Consider the following 18,499-nt stretch of genomic DNA (forward strand, 5'->3'; position numbering starts at 1 on the left):
CAGAAATGTAAGATTTTCCCCAAAAAATATCAGACAACTCTCCCAAACCACCAAAGTACAATCAGTTATCAGGGAACTTTCTAACTGACATGACTTTGTATTGCAAGTTGCCAAAAGCCTTTTACGCTCCATTGTTTTTCCAGAATTGCTATTGCGATATTCTTCTTAATAGCTTTGGCTTTATTTGGCCAGGCGTTAACATCTGTCTCTGAGAATTTTGCTGCCAACCCAGTATAATCAAGTTAAGTACTATTTAGTTACCACAAACTAAATTTAATTCAGACACAAAGTTGACATCCAGATCTCTTTCCAAAAACAGCGCCCTGGTTGGTCCAGATAATTCGCCGACCTCATCGTTTTCAGGGAAGCTACTTTCTACTGAGGGACCGAGCTGGCAGGCATGTGGAGTCCTTTTCAAATAGAGGGTTTTATTTATCCAAACAATTTACAAAATGAGTAACAAAAGTTCTGGGCCTATAAAAGAGGTCAACTAAACACAAATGAACTCAAGCCGTTTGACATAAACTGAATAGAAATTAGCAAACCCGAATGACCTAACGAGCAACACATCGGGGAACATACTGGAGGATCAGACCACTTCAAAACAAAGGGATAACACAAAGACAAGCAGTATAACTAAACCACAAAGACAACAACACAGGACAATTTGTCTGTCAGTTTAAATATTTCAGCAATTAACCAAAATAAAACTAATATATATTCTTAAAAAATAACCACAATCTCTAAACCAGAAATCCCAATCCCTCGCCATGATGTGGGGTTTGCTTATGACAGACCTTAATTAAAGACAAACTAAAGTGTGATTGTGCAGGAGTTAAATATGGAGGCAACAAATAAAACTAATGTACTTTCAAAAATGTGCTTTACACAAGTAAAAGTCCAAAAAATGAGACCACAAATTAAACAACATTAAAACGTAAACAACAACAGACCTTGACAGCATGAGACGAGACAAAGGCCAGTTTTAATAAAAGACTGTTCTGCTTTTTAAAGGCGAGACCAGAATGTAAGTCACAGTGTGGAAGCCAGCGACCACAAACGCCTGGTCAGAAGACCTAAGTGACCTAGTGATATGTGGGTGGAGCGGGTCAGAGATGCACACAGGTGCCTGATTATGCAGGGCTCTGTTTGTGAAATCGAGAAGCCATAGTCCATGGAGTGTTCAAATGTCCTGCGCTTTTCCTTCCTGGGACCACTTTTGATAGACCACACCGGGAACACCCCGCCAGACCCGGTCATCTAGCCATCTTAATCTGGCCCTTGTCAAGTCCTTATGCTTGCTCATTCTTCCCGCTCCTACATCAACTTTGAGGACACAGTGTTCACTTGCTGCCTAATATATCCCACCCACTGACAGGTGCCATGGTAACCAGATAATCACTGTAATTCATGTCACCTGTCAGTGGTCATAATGTTATGGCTGATCGGTGTGCGTTATTAAAATAAAATGTTGTTATGGTGGATTTTTCAGAGCAGCTTGAGAGATGAGGGCCCTTGTCACATTTACAAACCTGCCTCCATGCTAAAATAGAGCCATGCGTTTGTGTGCGTGTGTGTGTGAGAGAGAGAGGACAGTGGTTTGAGCAACAGAAGGTTGCCAAAAACACTCGCACACATGCATAGGGGCATGTGTGTGCAGCCCTCTCTGCTTCCATCTCCATCAGCGTGATAACCAGATGGAGGCTTTTAACTAATCACATCATCGAAAAGGAGAGAACAAAGGAGAGCTGTGAGAGAAGAACAGGAAGGAGAGACAAAAATGACAAAAGCTTGTGTGAACGGAAGGTGAAACATTTCTTATGAATGAGTCATCTACCTTCTATTACACTACCTCTTTCTTTCCCTCTGTCTACCTCTCTCGGCCCCCTCCCTGCATCTCCACCTCACTCTCAGGTCTTATCTCCTTCATATTGCACACTCAAGGTATTTGTAATCCGCTTATGCTTGTTCAGCCTTCTCCTACATTGTAACTGAATATGGGCCATGCCCCTGTATGTTAATGTGTAACAGATATCAGGTAACAGCATTACTGTATTTACCACCTGCCATTGTGCATCTCTCTCTCACGCACACACACACAAACACAGGCATAGATGGAAAATCCAAGGTGAAAGGTTCACCACATAGCTGTTCTTGTAAATGATGACGCAGTTGGAAAGAAAGGTATGGTTATAGATTAAAGGTAATTAAAGTTAGTTAAGTTAAGATACATGCCTGGCATGCACAGGAACAACAGGTGGAATGAGGCGGGCATGCAGAAAGCATTGGAAGGAGAAGGGTTTATAGTCGTATATGAAAAGGAAATAAAAGAGAGAACACTAACTTATATTTGCCCACCACTATTTTTTACATCTCTTTTATTTGGGGATGAGCCCAAAGAGCGCAATATTCAGTCTGTCCGTCCATCTGCCCACACTGCCAGTTCTTTGATAGAGAGCAAGCTATCTCAACAGCTACTGGCCAGACTGACATACAATTTGGTTTGGATATTCGTGGTTTTGTGACAAACCCGTAACTTTCCTTCTACTGCAGGAGTGGCCAAGAGTTTTTGATTGTGGGCCATGTACAGGATAATATAAGAAGTCACTGGAAAATTATGAAATTCAGTATTCTCTTTTTCCATTACGGATCCGTCCATGTTTAATCAACTGAGATAAATGTTTTTATTGACTAGTAATCCATCAGTGTAGGCAGGGTCTGCCACTGTGGCAGGCAAGTATTTTCTGTTGTCTGCCACATGTATGTGCTTAATGAAGGAATAACATTCTGGTCAATAAGTCATTATTTAATGTAAATTATGTTGTCATAATATTTTTCCACAAAAACATCACATGCATTTGCACAAGATCCATGTCTATCAGCACGTAAAGGTACTTTTATTGACACATATATATGTAATTATTCTCTGCTTTTAACCCGTCCCTCAAAGGAGCAGTGGGCAGCCACCGTGCAGCGCCCAGGGACCAACTCCAGATCTATGTCTGTATCAGCGGTCAGTGTCACTGACTGGTAAAACTAACATGTTTTTGACGCCGGGGGAAACCCACGCAGACACGGGGAGAACATGCAAACTCCACACAGAAAGGTCAAGATGACCGGGGTTCAAATCCGGGACCTTTTTGCTGTGAGGCCACAGTACTATCCACTGTACCACCGTTCCGCCAATCTCCCAACCTTACTTAACAAGCAGGTATTTCAAAAGTACCGACAGACGACAATAAACACAAAGCACACGAGATCTTGAAGTTCTCCACAGAGTACTGTACAGTCAGTGTTCAACGCAAAACCCACAGTTATTATCTCAGTTCATGTCGCCACAAGATCTATGATATCTCAACACAAACCTCCTCTTCTGGATCCCAGCAAACAAACAAAATAACTAAAGCTTAATGATTCTCCGACAGCAGTTACCTCCTGGAGGGCCAGTTTTTGTCGGTAAAGGCAGGTATATGATATTTACCAGACTGAGTAAGACTGAGTAAGGAGGGGGTTGGCGTGGATGGAGGACCAGAGTTTGAACCAGGAGACCGGGGTTCTTTGCCTGTGTGAAACAGAAAGTCAGCATTAAATACTTTTATTTAGGCAAGTTACATAAATTGACGTAAGTGACATTACGCGTTAACTGACGTACGTAGTTATTTTAACCCAAACCATGATCTTTTCCTAACCTTAACCAAGTAGTTTTGTTGCCTAAATCCAACCAAGTACTTTCTGTGCCTAAACCTTGGTTTGTGCGCTCACTACATGTGTCTTTCAGTTGTGTAATTTAGCTGTCGACCAAAGTGGCCCGATGATTTCACCCAGCTGCTAATTTCAGACCCTGCCTGTAGTGTAAGAAGTAGTTTTTAAACTAGGATGTGTAATGTACATACAGTGTGATTTATTAGAAATAAGATCAAGCCACATTCTAAACCAAAAAACAGGGGCCATCTACAATCGGGCAGTTGCCCCAGCTGGCCAAGTTCTTCTGCCAAGGCTCTTACCGCGTTCCGGCTGCACCGTGGTTTTGTTCCGTCCACTTCCCGGCGTCGGCTCACACTGGAAGGTTTCAGGAGCAGAGCGTTGAGCCTGCCCCACGTTGTTGACTTGTTGTTAATTTGTCCTTTTTGTGCTTCTGCTACTTAGAACAGCTCTGCTTCATACCTATGTATGACTTCAATTTGGGATGTAATGGACCGTTGAGCCTTTTACTTTTGTTACTCTAACCATTAGCCAAATGAACAGAGCTACTGTAGCAAGATTAACCCAATTAACAAAAAATGGTAGCTTCTATAACATAACAGTAGTTTAGTTAGGACCATATTTCCTACAACCCCTCTTGCTTCCTGTTCCATCTACATCCTTGAAGACAAAATATGTCAGCTTTGCACTTCTTTTATAATCCCGATCTACTGGAAACTCTGAAAGCTCTTGCTCAGTTTGAGCTGGAGGAACAGCGCCCTCTTTGTATTGTGTAATATGAAGCAAGCCAAATCTGACTCCAGGGGAACATGGATTCACGTCCTGTGTGTGTGTGTGCACGCTTTCTGTGAGATGGGGGAACTCCCCTGTATAGAAAAGGCAAACCAGCAAACATCATTACCAGCTGGATTCAATCATGTCATGCTCTCACTCACATCGCGCACACACACAAAGCTGGTCCTGGAGAATAAGGTCTCTAATTGAAACCTTCTATTTGTTTCTTCTTACACACAAAACACAAACTCCCTACAGCTTCTGCTAACAGATTTCCAGGCTGTCTGTGTATATCAGACAGAAAATGAAAGAGAGAAAGGAGGAAAATCTTGTTTTAATATCTGGTAATATATTTTCAGTGGTTGTTTTAAATAACCTGGAATAGTTTCAGTCTGTTCTTCTCATCAAGTTGTTCCATAGGACGGGCTAAACTCAGATTATTTTGACAAGCTTCTCTATGGCAAGGAGATGAAAAAGTATCACAGTGTGGTTTCTCAACCTTTGGTTTTGGATATTATAAGTATGTAAAATCAACAAATAAATGTTCCATCCTAAAAATGTCAGTATCCATATTTGTCTTCAAACCGAACAAGGCCCTGGACCTTATGCTAGAACAGGTTTGTGTTTTTTCCCTAAATGTCTCTCACATTTCCTCTGTAGGGTTTGCTCTCACAATAAGGATTCACATACTTATGGAAATGTCATTCGTTCCAAGTCGGATTCACCAGACTCTCTTAACTTCTGAAGTTTGTCCATGACATGACGCAATGACAGTAATAAAGAGGGAATGTGAAGTAACATGAAGTTAGATGCTAAAATGTCTTTCTACAGCAAATTGGGCCACAACTAATATGAGAGGTGACATGACATTCAGGAGATATTACATGAGAGGCTACACTGTCGGGTGCAACAGAGGATGATTAAGTTAGTATTGTGTGTTATTTTATTATGATTTCTATTTAATTCCGAATGAATTCTTATTAAGTTATTAGGGTTCTTATGTGAAACAAGTATTTTTTTTTTCTGTCGTGAAAGTCATGGACATGACACAGGGCTCATGCGACAGCTCTTGACCACTTGTGAATGTGGTTTGTACCTAAAATATTAAGCACAAGTACACTGGGGAATGCCACACATTCTCTTAAACAAGATATGGAATGAAAGACTGAAAATAATAATGATGACTGAGACTGTTAGACTTTTTTGCAGTATGGTCAAGGGGTGGCACACACTTTGCAAAAAAAACCCCAAAATACTGTGAAATTCATAGTAATTAACTGGCAACAATTGACAAGTAACTTACTGTAAAAGAAAATCACAGCAAACATTTCAGGATAAGGTCCAGGCCAAGGCATTGCGGTCACAGATTTCTGGGAGAGGCAGGATTCAGAGTTTCTTCAGTTTGAACCTTTGTTGCAGTAGAACACAGATGTTGAGCGGCTTCTGTCGAGTGATGTTCTGGCTTCTCAAATGAAATATATCTGGCTACACTAACTTCTGTGGCTCTGCTTTAAGAAATCTGTTGGCCGGAAATAGCATTCTATAAAAATCGTGAGGGTTAATGGCACAAAAAACAAGTTTAAAAGTCAAAAGAAACAACTCTTCAGTTTAACACAGAGGCACTCAAAGGCTTGTTCAAGAAAAAGGTTAAACTGTGAGCGGACTTTAAGCAAGGACAAGAAAAACCTAAAGAAACATGTCTAAAGCTGATGATACACGGAGCAACTTTTAGAGCAATGGTGCTGGGCAATATTGCCATGAATTGTAATGAGTAAAGATTACTACCGTAATCCCCTTCCCCCATCACTCCGCCACCCGCCCCGCACCACCGCTATCTTTTCAAAACATAGTCGCTCTTGCCATCAGCAAGATTGCCCAGCAACATTGCTCAAAAAGTTGCCCCGTGTATCATCAGCTTTAGGAAACGAGGTTTTCTCAACAACCAAAATGCAGAGCATTAGGTGGAGGAAGGCGCTTTTAGTGCCATAACTTCTATTCCTTTGTTTGAAACTTTAATGATGGCTACTCAGGTTTTTTGACTACTAGTGAATTTCAATTAAGTTTTGACGTGCAAGAATCACACACTCTGAAACATTGTTACAGCCATTATGATTCAAGACATGGAAATAGTGGTTTAAAACATTCGGGAAACGTGGTTTTACAAACACTTCTGGGCACACCATGTACCAGAGATTCTTAACTGCTAACTGTTAAAACACAGATGTTTCAGGTCATGTGGGTAAACAACACAGTTTGCTTAACATAACAGAGTATAATAGCAACAATATTAACCAGATTTACCATGACGATATTTACAGCAGAGCTATTCTGTCATGTTGTTAGATAGTAAACAAGAGTTTAATTCTATGACTCAATTACTTGATCATTGTATGCCATTCAAAAATAGAAGTGTGGTTAAACATCAAGAGAACGTGCTGAAAAATGTTAGGGGTGAGAAAAAGGTGTGTGAAAGTGTTAACAAGATATCTCAAAATCCCAGGAGATGCTCTTATTTAGCTTCCTGGAAGCAAACAGATCCTTTTAGTTTGGGTTGGAGAAATTTAGAGACTTCAAAAAACCAAAGTATTTTTTGCCCTATGATTTATGTTGTTAATTCTGAAAAATACAGCAGAGAGAAAGAAAGACCTACAGAGAGACCTACATCTTGGTGTGTGTGTGTGTGTGTGTGTGTGTGTGTGTTTTTCGAATACAAACTTAAAGAAGACACCAGAGTGAAATTTGAAGCAAAATGATTTTGTTGCTATTAAATGTACTTAAGTACAGTAATAACAGTAAATTGTTTTATAAACTTACAAGATGCTTATTAATCATTCAGCTTAAACATCCTCATCTATTCAGCCTCCTGGTTAATTTTACCCATTTGAAAATGAGGGAACCCCCCCATACTACACTCCAAATTCAAATTTCATATGTGTATCACTACTACAGGCCTAATATTAATTGTGGGTTTATTTCATTTATTAAGTCCTTGTGCAAGAAAAAAAGTCTAGATTGATCTCCGGTTTATTAATGCTAAGACCTTACAATAATCATAACTATTCATGCACAAAAATAACTGTAGGTTGTACCTAGTTTTTACAAGCACGTTGTAAATCACTTTTCTGGTTCGCACGTACTATTTTAGAGGCAAATGTAACTGAAATCAGTGTTTTCCACAGAATGACAATACCAATTTGGCAGATAACCCTTCAACCGCAAAATGGAAAATCTACCCGCATTTGGAGCTTGACGGGTGTTAATTTCCACCCCCGGCTGTACACTAGATCAGCTGCAGCTGTGCCCAACAAATGGATGTATAATACTTCTTATCTAATAATAAGACTTCTATCTTATTTTAAAATATGTCCATGATCCAACAGTCCAATACACTGCCCCCAGAATGCATTGCTGCTCACAGCAGAGGGCAGCTGTGGCTCAGGAGGGGAGAGGGTTACCCGCTAATCGGAAGATGGGCAGTTCAATCCCCGGCTCCTCCAGGTAGCATGTCGAAGTGTCCTTGGGTAAAATACTGAACCCTGAATTGTGTGTGAATGTTAGTTTCTGTTTGAATGGGTGAATGCGATGTAGTGTAAAATGTGCTTTGAGTGGTCGCAAAGACTAAAAAGGCGCTATACAAATACAGAGCATTTACATTTATTTTACTCACAGAAATCTACCGTATTATAAAACAGCCAGTTTACTGTAAAAGCATAATGTAATTTTATTGCAGGTCATTAACGTATAACTAGAACCTCATTGTACACACCGTACAGGACAAAATGGGTGACTGTGATTTTCTACTGTACATAAGTTGTTACTGTTTCTACAGTAGTGACTGTAGTGATTACTGTGAAATTGTCACTGTAATTTGATGGAATACATTACAGTACACAGTAAATCACTGTGGATTTCACAGCCATTTTACAGTGTGCACATACAAAGCAAACAAAACATTATAAAAAGGGACTTTTTTGTATATTTTCTGCTTTATAAAATCAGGTCATTAAAAACATCCACATAGACTTATTTTATTATATCATTTTTGTCTCTCTCTCTCTCTCTGTTCTGTCTTTCTTTTCCATCCATAATAATTTGTGTTCTCGTTCTCTCCCTTTGTCATAGTTGAATTTCATCGCAACCACACACTCACAGGACATTAGCACAAGAGACAGTTGTGTTAGAAAGAATCAGAAGGGGTTTAGTCTGAACTGAATCTGCTCTGTAATAATACTTAATAGACTGACCTGAAAATGTGTATAATAAACACACACACACACACACACACACCCTGTGTGTGCTTACACTTTGCTGGACAGTGACATTTTCTGTATGAGACAGTGTGTCTGTGTTCTGTTTTATCACCCAGTTGTTTGTCAGCTTGGAGCCATTTGACAGGGTTCTGTGTACACAATACAGTGGGGAGAACAAGTCTTTGATACACTGCTGATTTTGCAGGTTTTCCTACTTATGAAGCATGTAGAGGTCTGTAATTTTTATCACAGGTACACTTCAACTGTGAGAGACGGAATCTAAAACAAAAACCCAGAAAATCACATTGTATGATTTTTAAATAATTAATTTGCATTTCAGCAGTGTATCAAATACTTGTTCTCCCCACTGAATGTGCCCAATCAATACATCTTTATGTGGCATATTTTCATGAAGTGACTCTGAAAAGGCAGTAATCTGTGTGGGTTTGTGCATGCTGTTTGGCGTGTGTGTGTGTGTGTGTGTGTTAGAGTATGTTGTGCTCAAACCACAGGTGAGTAAAACAGCAGGTTGCCATCATTTATTCTAAATGGTTTAGTCCACCCCCATATGATCGTAGTAATCACTGTTATTTAGAATGGGCTGCTCAGAGGTTGACAGGCTAATGTGAACACACACACACACACACACACACACACACACACACACACACACACACACACACACACACACACACACACACACACACAATTGTAAGCTGCTCTATCTTGTTCACACACACAGCTACAGGGTGCACTGGTCAAGATGATTACTGTTATTATGTCGTCTGGCCAGGAGGCTGAAATGTCCGAACTCAAAGTTGCTCACACACACACACTTCCACAGTGAGAGGAGGTTACGCTACGTTATCTCACCATCGACTGAAATCCCCACATACTGAATGAAGGATTAGGAGAACGGAGAAAGCTCTCTTCTTTTTCTCTCCATTCTGCAGGTTTAGAATTCTCGCCTCATTACTTTTTTTCCTCTTTAATTCACCAGTTGGCTTGTTTAAGCCTCTCTCTCTCTCTCTCTCTCTCTCTCTCCCCCCCCCCCCTGTTTTCCCCTCACACTTTCATTGCCATCTCTCTCTCTCTCTCTCTCGCCTTCTCTCTCACTCTAAGGTTGTGAACTTGCCCAGTAGGGGTCCCATACAATGAAATGAAAGAGCTTAGGGTCCCGTATCACACACAGTCGTACACACACGGGGTGTTTAAATGGCGGGAGCAGCTGAACTTACACACACACATACACACACCACACACACTTTGAGGACCTATAGAGTCTATATTGTGTGTGTCAGTGGGGGGGCACCAGCAAATACACTGGTGTTAGAAAAGCCTCACTGCTGGAAGGATGGAGATTTTGAAAAAGAAAAGAAACAGAAAACTACCCAGTGAGTTCTACCTCTCTCTCCAGTATTCTCTTTCTACAGGGAATTACAATCTACAATAGGTAAGTAGAAGACTGCGTTTCATTCACCTCACTGAAGTTTATATTTAATGAGGGAAAACATTCAGAAAGGTATGACATTCAAATGTAATCTCTCCTTGAAAGATTCTTCCTTTTGAGACAGGGACTCTGAAGCGGAAAATCAAGGACACTCATTCAGTTTGGGTGGAGTTTAGGGGATCTCGGTAACACAAGTAACATTGGTTGGAAATTTAAAGTCAAACATACGCTGCATTATTATATGATAGAAATAAAATTACAAATTCCCAGTTGAGAACTGAATGTGTCTGAGAAACTATTTTCAGGATCTGCATAAGCACGCGGCTCTTCTACTGGTGTGACCTTCATGTACTGAATGGGAAATGACAAGAAGCTTATGTAAAACACCTCAGATTAAAACTGTTAAGTGAGCAAAGCATTTTGCTACATTCATAATATTCAAGCTCTGATTGTGGTTGTTGGTGAGCAGATGCTTGCCAACATTAGTGTGAAGTAACATTATTTGTAATAAGTACAATGGCAGCCCAGTGCAAAGTATGTGGAACTACAGATGCATATTGATCAGTCACATTGAGGATTTACTTTAGAGGAGCATTAAGTGTCTAAATTAACAGCTGGAAATTAAAAGTGTATTGAAGTGAATTTTCTATTTGACCAATAAAAAAGTTTGGACTAAAATGGAAACAATACGTTTGAACATTATAGGGCAACGACCGCTCTACTGCGCACGTGTGGAACGTGTCCGCCAAGCTGACTGCTGAAGGTCATATAAACAGAAGTAGTCCGCGTCCGCGAGGTCCGCAGCTGTCCGTTAGCTGCCACTGCTAGTGTGTCCACTGCCTGTCTTATGAAGCACAACCTTACACTGGTAGTTCAGTGGTAGAATCGTGCTCTTTTTATGAAACATCTGCTCTTGTTGACTCGTCATCAAGTAGTAAGATAACCCCATGATCTTCTGACCACAGTGTACTATTGATGATTCGGTTTTAAGCATGCTAGAGACCCTGGCAAGCTGGAGAATGCTTAAATCAAATACGTTTGTATGACTTGTTCTATGACCATTCATCTGAAAGCAAAAGTGTTTATAGCTTTTCCGAACTGCCGCACTCAAAAGTGGAGTGAAAAGGCTGTCAGAGAGAGGGGAGACACGTGGAGACGTTCAGAAGGGGATAATGGAGCGCACAGTCTCCCCGTCCAAGCATTCACAGTGTTGCACTCGGTTGTACACACAAAAAGTATTTGAGTGAAGAAAAAACGACGACGAATGTTTGAGAGCAAAGTTCTGATCCTGACTGCTGTTATGTCTCTGCCCTTCTGGCCACGAGGATGATTGTCAGGCTGTTGGTTTCCAAAAGTGCTGGACAGTTCTGACATCAGTAATGTGTCGGGGGAGGGGCTTCAGATGCTGTTGGACTCATGCTTTCACTGGCCCTTTCAACATCAAGACCAGTCCTGGTACAATTCCTGCCTAACATGCAGGATTCTGTGTATTAAGATCACAGTAGAGAAAAAGTTTTATAAATAAGCCTTTCTTTTAGTTTCTTGCTCATCTTCACATGTTAATGTTAACTGCTTTCCTCATTTCAAAATAGCTGCAGCAGAACGGTTTATACTGGCTGGTGTGTTGTTCCCAATTGATTTAAAATGCTATGCAACGCTGACTTTGGACTGACTTTAAAAGAACAGCTTGGAATGTTTAATACTCATTACTCATTTATTACATAGGAAGGTTTCAGTTTCACAGTCATCCATCCTTTTCTTCACACTGGAAATTCAAACCACCAGGTTGTCATCTGCAATTACTGAGGGACAACTCAGCAATCTTTAACTTCAACAAAGCACTGTATAAATATGGCAGGTAAAGCTTTTCACACTAACGGTACCAAACTTTTCAGACCCTCTGTGTTTTTAGTAAAATATTACAGAAATATCTGCCTCTTACGCCATTAGCTCATTCATTGGCCAGGAGTCCTGCTCAGTGTGTGATTAGGTTTTGGCTAATGTGACACTCTGAGAAACACCCAGTCACTGGCTCCCACAGTGCTGTGTCAGGGTAGTGGTGATGCACGGGTCAAGGTTTTTCAATATACGCTCTGCTACATTTTGAATATAACATAACAAGAATTAATGCAATCATGACCATTCAGTTTAGCTAGTTAGAAATTTCAACAACAAAAATAACACATACAGATCAGTTTGTGGCACAGGGACACACTCTTGGCGGCAAGATTTGACGCATGTCCTTCTCCTAGGACTCTTCTTAATTCTATATATTTATATATGTTTATTGTACATAAATGTTTATATAGATATATATCTATATAAACGACCTGCTCTATGAAAATTGCAATGACATGAATTGGTGCTATATAAGTAAAATTGAATTGAATATACCAAGGAAATATGTAATAAAAGCAGCAGCATTAAGGATTGAGGATAACTCACTTTATATCCTCATCTCCTTGCCAGTGGCCTCTATGCCAAAATCAATACTGTATTAACCTCTATGGGAGATGCTGCTGCTGCTGCTGCTGATCATTAGTTTGTGTGTATGTGATGATGATGATGATGATGTACAGATTAATAAAATATTTAGGCTGTGTGTAAGGTTGTGTGTGTCATGACTAAATTAGTTCTTTGGGCACAAGATCATTCAGCTTTACACGTGCTAAAAAAGATGGACTGGCTGAATTGTACGAGAGGAAATAAAATGTGCATTTCGACTGCCCTTTTTTCCTTTTATCTTCTATATGTATGTTTCTTTATTGGTACACATTCATCTCATTCATAACTATGTCAAAAATCTGTTTTATCCACCATTTAAAATATTAATTTAGATTTTAAGGAGAATTTCAACTTGAGATTGACTGTAAAGGAGTTTTAAGATCATAAAGTCTATAACCATTACAGCAAATCCATTGGTTCCATTGGTACTGGGACCAAGGTTGGCCACCACATTTTTTAAATGTAGATTGTGTCACACCATCCAACCTGCATTCACTGAAAATACAGGAATCCTAATGGTGGAAACCTGAATGTTTCTACAGCGCCAAAGAAACACTGGAATATACAATGTGCAGTCGGCATGAAAAGCATATGGTTCTTGAATTTCATGGTAAAGTATGAACCAATCTTTGGGCCCATTACACACTCTAACACAGGTATATAGCATACACAAAATATCTGCTTCCATAGCAAACACATTGCTTCGCTTACGTGGGTCCCGGACAGGTTATAAACCACTTCACAAAGGGAAAGCAAAGCAGCAGCCGACTTTGCAGCAGTGATTTTGATGCAAATTTTGGAGTGTTCACACTGCTACCGTTAGACTGCACAAATCTCCCCTGATTGTTCCCCTGTATTATACGTATTGCCCACAAAACGTAGGCCTATGTGCTCTTCACTTCCAACACGCTTGGCTCTTTTTTCCCCACCCCTAAAAAGGTAAGATATTCTTAACTAAGACATGGGGTCATAGTGCTTGTCAATGTCACAGTTGGTCCAGAGAACCCCACACTCATCGAACCTTTCACTAAACTCGGCCTGCCTCTGTGTTGTAGAAGCTGATGTGTCTGTAGCCGCGCTCTCTGTGCGATCATCCTCTTATCCTCTGCTGCCGTTAGGCTCTGTCTCTTGTGCAGTTAAGTCGTCCAAACTGAGCTAATGTTGTTCTGTCAATCCTCTTTTCAGAGAACAGGAAAGATGAACATTTAAATGTTATTGTTCATGTTTGCGTGTGCTCATCCTTGTGTGTGCAGGATAACACAGTGAACGGCCGCCCGTGAAATAATGAAATGAATGAATTTTCTTCCAAGCAATATCCTCAGTCACGTGTTACATAGATATTACTAGAAGGACTGGCAGGCATGCACAAAATGTATATATGTGTGTGTGTGTGAGAAGAAAAAAAAGGAGTGTGGTTTACATATTAAAAAGGTTGTTATATGTTAGTATAAATGTAAATTTTGTGTTCAATAACTGGACAGACTGCTCTCTGTGCTGTTTTGTGATATTATAGATGTATACTTTTATTAAGATATACTCTGTAATAATATAGATAGAATAATATGGAAAGAAATACTCAAAGGAAGAAATCTATAATAGCAAATATTTTAATATACCAGATTTAACATCAATTTATTCAGCTGTAACATTATTACTTGGTAACACATAATTATAATGTGTATGTTATCATCTACAGTGAATAATAAAAACACCACTTAGAGAATAAAATATAATAGAGAATATTCTGCTAATGTAAAAGGTATTTATACACACCCTGAAATACAGCAGCAGGCACCTTCGAATTATTAGCACTCACCACACTTAGTCTATTTTTTTTAAAACACACACACACATTCCTACAAACATTTTGCTAAATTATTATTTTAGATAGACTTTTTATTTATTTAAATCTAACTATCAAAATTACAACTAGAAAATAAAATGCACTCAAATACATTAAGGAGTGCAAACACATTTCCAAAATAATGTGACAAAAAAAGGGAGTGTGTATCTATCAGTGCACGTGTGTGTGTGTGTGTGTGTGTGTGTGTGTGTGTGTCCTGCAACACATTCATGCCCGGCTATGCCTGTGTGTTTGTCTAACGTCCTCGGCTGCCGAATCCCCTTTAGTTAAGCCCAGTCACTCCCCCTCTTTCTCTCTCAGTACCTTTGGTTTATACAGCTGCCTCAAAACCTAACCGCGCACACCCACACCCACACATGAGGGGTGTGTGTGAATGTGTGTGAATGTGTGAGAGTGAGACAGAAAGAGAGGGATCACGTGTGAGCAGCTGAGAGGTGCATTTTCTGTGCTATGAATACATATGTGGTCGGGAAATCAGGGGGATCAGAGCAAAAGAATGCAGAGAAAGAGAGAGGGAGAGGGGAGTGCCTCCCTGCACGGCCTTCCTCCTCCTCCTCCTCCTCCTCTCCTCTCTCTCTCTCTCTACACATCTTCACCTCCATCCTTCAAATGCAGAAAACAGAAATGCAGGCCCTCCCTCCGCAGCTCTCCCCCTCTCTCTCACCCCCCCCCCCCCCTTCCCCTGTCAGCCAATCCGATTCGTCTCTCCGCTCCCTCTGTCCTCTTGGCTCCGCCTCCCTCCTTCTCTCAACCAGCGAGAGAGGGAGGGAGGCGGAGCAGCCGGGGAGAGAGAGGCAGCGCGGCACACAGGCGCACACCGCAGAGGTGCCAGCAGCAGCGGCCAGACACTGACGGCGGCGGCGGGCGGAGAGAGAAAGCCACCGGAGACAGAATAAAAGAAGACAATTCCGCCTTTTCTTTAACTGACAGATAGAAGAAAGAAGAAAGGAAAAAGTGGCAGAAAGTAGGAGCTTTTTTTCTCCAGTCTTTTTCATTCTTCATCCCTCACTTGGAGCGCAGAGGCTGGGGGAACACAAGAAGTGAGAGAAAAGACTGAGGCAGTCCCACAGACAGAGAGAGAGAGAGAAGTCAGAGGCTCGTCCTTATTTTTTTATTTTTTTACATTCTTTCCAAAGAAAAGACAGAGAAAAGCGGGGGGCGACGGAGGTGTTTTTGGGATTTTTCCCTCGGCAGCAGCGCGTCTCCGGGTGTTGATGCGTGCCTGAAGGATCCTATGTGTTTTTTGGGGGCATTAACCCTTTAAGCTGGGCGAAACTGGAGTACTCACGCAGACAAGGTAGACGTCCAAATCAAATGTCCTTCTCTTCCTCTCTGAAAGCTGCACCGTGTGTGTGTGACTGGGATGGCGTGTCAGTGTGTTCCTGCCTGCCTTGTGAAGTCGCTTGGTCCCTCAATTGCCTCTCATTGTGTGAATTCACTGACTGAAAGTAAACTCATTGACAAAAACAACACAGTCAGTCAGTGTGTGTGTGTGTGTGTGTGTGTGTGAAAATAATACTGGGGCCTCATAGTTGGATTTAGTGAGAAAGTGGTAAGAGGGAGGGAAATACCTTCTTCTCATCTGAACCCAGCACTGTGCATTTTATCTTCCTATATTCTGCCTCCTTCTCTATAATTCTTTCTCTCTTTCTCTCAGTTTTTAGTGGCTTTTTCCCCCGCAGAGTCTCTGAGGCTGTGGTCACACTTTTCCGAACTGAAAACTATAAGGCTAAATCAAGCGGCCAGTTAGTTTTCTCTTCTTTTTTTGTTGCACTCACTCATTCACTTTAGTCCACACGCCAACCAGTCAGTCAGTTTATCAGCTCGCATCCATCTAAATAACTGTCAGCTTCTTCTTTAGTAAGTAGCTGATGGTGCCAATCAGTTAGTGACTATACTGTCTTTTATCTCTGTGCTACAATCCTCTTATGACACACACACACACACACACACATACAGAAAGCATTAGCTTTAAGGTCTGGTTTTGATTACATAGGGACAGTATTCACAGTTAATGGAGATTGGGAATATTACCTTAATTAGGGTACCAATCAATGTGGAGGACATAATGAGAAACATCCGGGACAAACTGCTGTCAGTTGTAGTTGCTGGCAAAGTGACCAAAGATGTTTCAGTGTTATCCACAGTAGAAATGTTGTGTGTGTGTGTGTGTGTGTGTGTGAGGGTGATCTGTTAGTTCTCCCGTCGCAGTTTGTGATGTAAAGTAAAAAAGGAAGGTTCAAGAATTGTGTCAGTGATCACCGTAAGGTTGACACCTCTCACTGTGGCCTTAAATCATGTTTCCTTTAAAAGGCCCCATAATAATTCAAATTAGTTGGACACTTGATATTGAGGATGGACACTGCAGATAGATAATGGACTATTTAGTTTCAGAACTCTAAGCTGACAGTACATACTACGATGTGTACTTTTAATTTCTACTATAAACATTCATGTATAGTGTTTGAGTTCTATTCTGTAAATCAAAGAAGGGAACACTGAGCACACACCCCGCTATATAATTAAATGACAACGCTTTTTCACTGAATAAATGGAAAGAATGATGAACTTAAAATTTAAATAAATGTAGATCTCGCTGCCTGTCAACTTGTTGCAGTAAAAGATGGGTGAACTCAGAAAGGCATCACCCCATCTGACTTGGCGTTCTGACAATTTACCGCTTCAGCTTTTAGCATTGTGTGTTTTGAAAGGTGTGTGTGTGTGTGTGAGGTGAGGGTGGCTGACTGTGTGCTGCTGCTCAGACACAGAGAGAAGACAGACTTTTTGCCTAATCGCTTCCAGACACAGACATTTGCATTCCATTGCTTTCTGCATGCGCGCATGTGTGTGCGCGCTTTCTCTCTTTCAGTCTTCTCCTCTTACCCCTCGAAATTTATGTTTCAGTTAGAAACATAAATTAAGAGACGCTCAAAAACATGCATGTCAGTAAGGAAGCAAAAGAGGATGTTGGTGATGGATTAAAGGAATTAAACTGTCACCGTGAGAGGAAACATTCTTAAAAACGGCGGTGGACGGGCAGATCGTATAAAAGGGAGGGCAGAGACAGTGGTAGAGAGAAGAACATGTGGAACTGATTAAGATTCCAGCGGGTCTATTAGAGATGATAAGACGTCAGAGCGAGAGTGAAGGGGCTATAAAATTATAAATCCTTTTCATATCCAGTTCGTAGATGATTTTGCACAAAAGATCAAACAGTAGTTCTGCAAACATCTTTGTGTCTGTTTGCTCTCATATGTATATAGAAGGTTGGTCTGAAGATCAAGTTCAATGTGAAGCAACAATTTACTTTATGAACATCACCTTCCAATAATTACATCTGCCGTGCTTTGCACTGCATGGGTTGCTAAAAGGCAGGTGCAGATGTTGTGAAGGTGTTAGGTAGTAGTAGGAGAAGTGATATTGTCTGAGTCTCACAGTGGTTGCTGGTAACAGATGCCGAGTGTAATATGAGTGCGTGAGATTTCATAACGCTGATGATTTGTAATGGTGTATGTGTGTGGCTTAGAATAACAGTAAGAAACTGACAGAGCCCCTGTTATTAGTTTTCGCCAAAAGTCCTTGCGCATGTGACTTGTTATATTTTACTGGACTAATTTGACATGTTTGTCAAAATGATTTCTTTTGTGCACACGTTTGGGGTTTTTTTCTGCTTCTCTGGAATGTTTTAGTAGATTAGGAGGACTGTGAGTTTCAGACCAACCACTGTGAGAGACAATGCAGTCAGTCAACCAGCACAGACAGCTGCTACATTCCACTGGTGGTTACACTAATGAAAATAATAACAAAAAAAGTGTAATTAAGTTAGTATAAAGCAGCACATTTATGAGGGTTTTTAACTGTGTGATTACGGAGCAACTTTCTTGTTTTGGTGCTCATATGACATAAGGCCTCGAACATTGTAGAATTAGTATGAGTTCCTAATTATTATAGTCC

At 40.7% G+C, this 18,499-nt stretch overlaps 1 protein-coding gene across 6 annotated transcripts in view; it reads left to right on the top strand.

Annotated features, from left to right (window-relative positions):
• The window catches only part of tenm3 (teneurin transmembrane protein 3), an 824,111-nt gene that overhangs the window by 588,538 nt on the left and 217,074 nt on the right, over positions 1 to 18,499 (top strand). The window contains exon 1 of one of the 6 annotated variants that reach the window (XM_038714623.1): positions 15,359 to 15,842. The exons of the other annotated variants lie outside the window; for them this stretch is intronic. The gene's annotated coding sequence lies outside the window, so the exon portion shown is untranslated. Of the gene's footprint in view, positions 1 to 15,358; positions 15,843 to 18,499 lie in introns of those variants that run through there. 6 annotated transcript variants of the gene reach the window in all.

Source organism: Micropterus salmoides, unplaced genomic scaffold (genome assembly GCF_014851395.1).
Source record: "Micropterus salmoides isolate LMB-PRFRI ecotype aquatic unplaced genomic scaffold, ASM1485139v1 Ms_hic_scaffold_12, whole genome shotgun sequence".
Taxonomy (NCBI): Eukaryota; Metazoa; Chordata; class Actinopteri; order Centrarchiformes; family Centrarchidae; genus Micropterus; species Micropterus salmoides.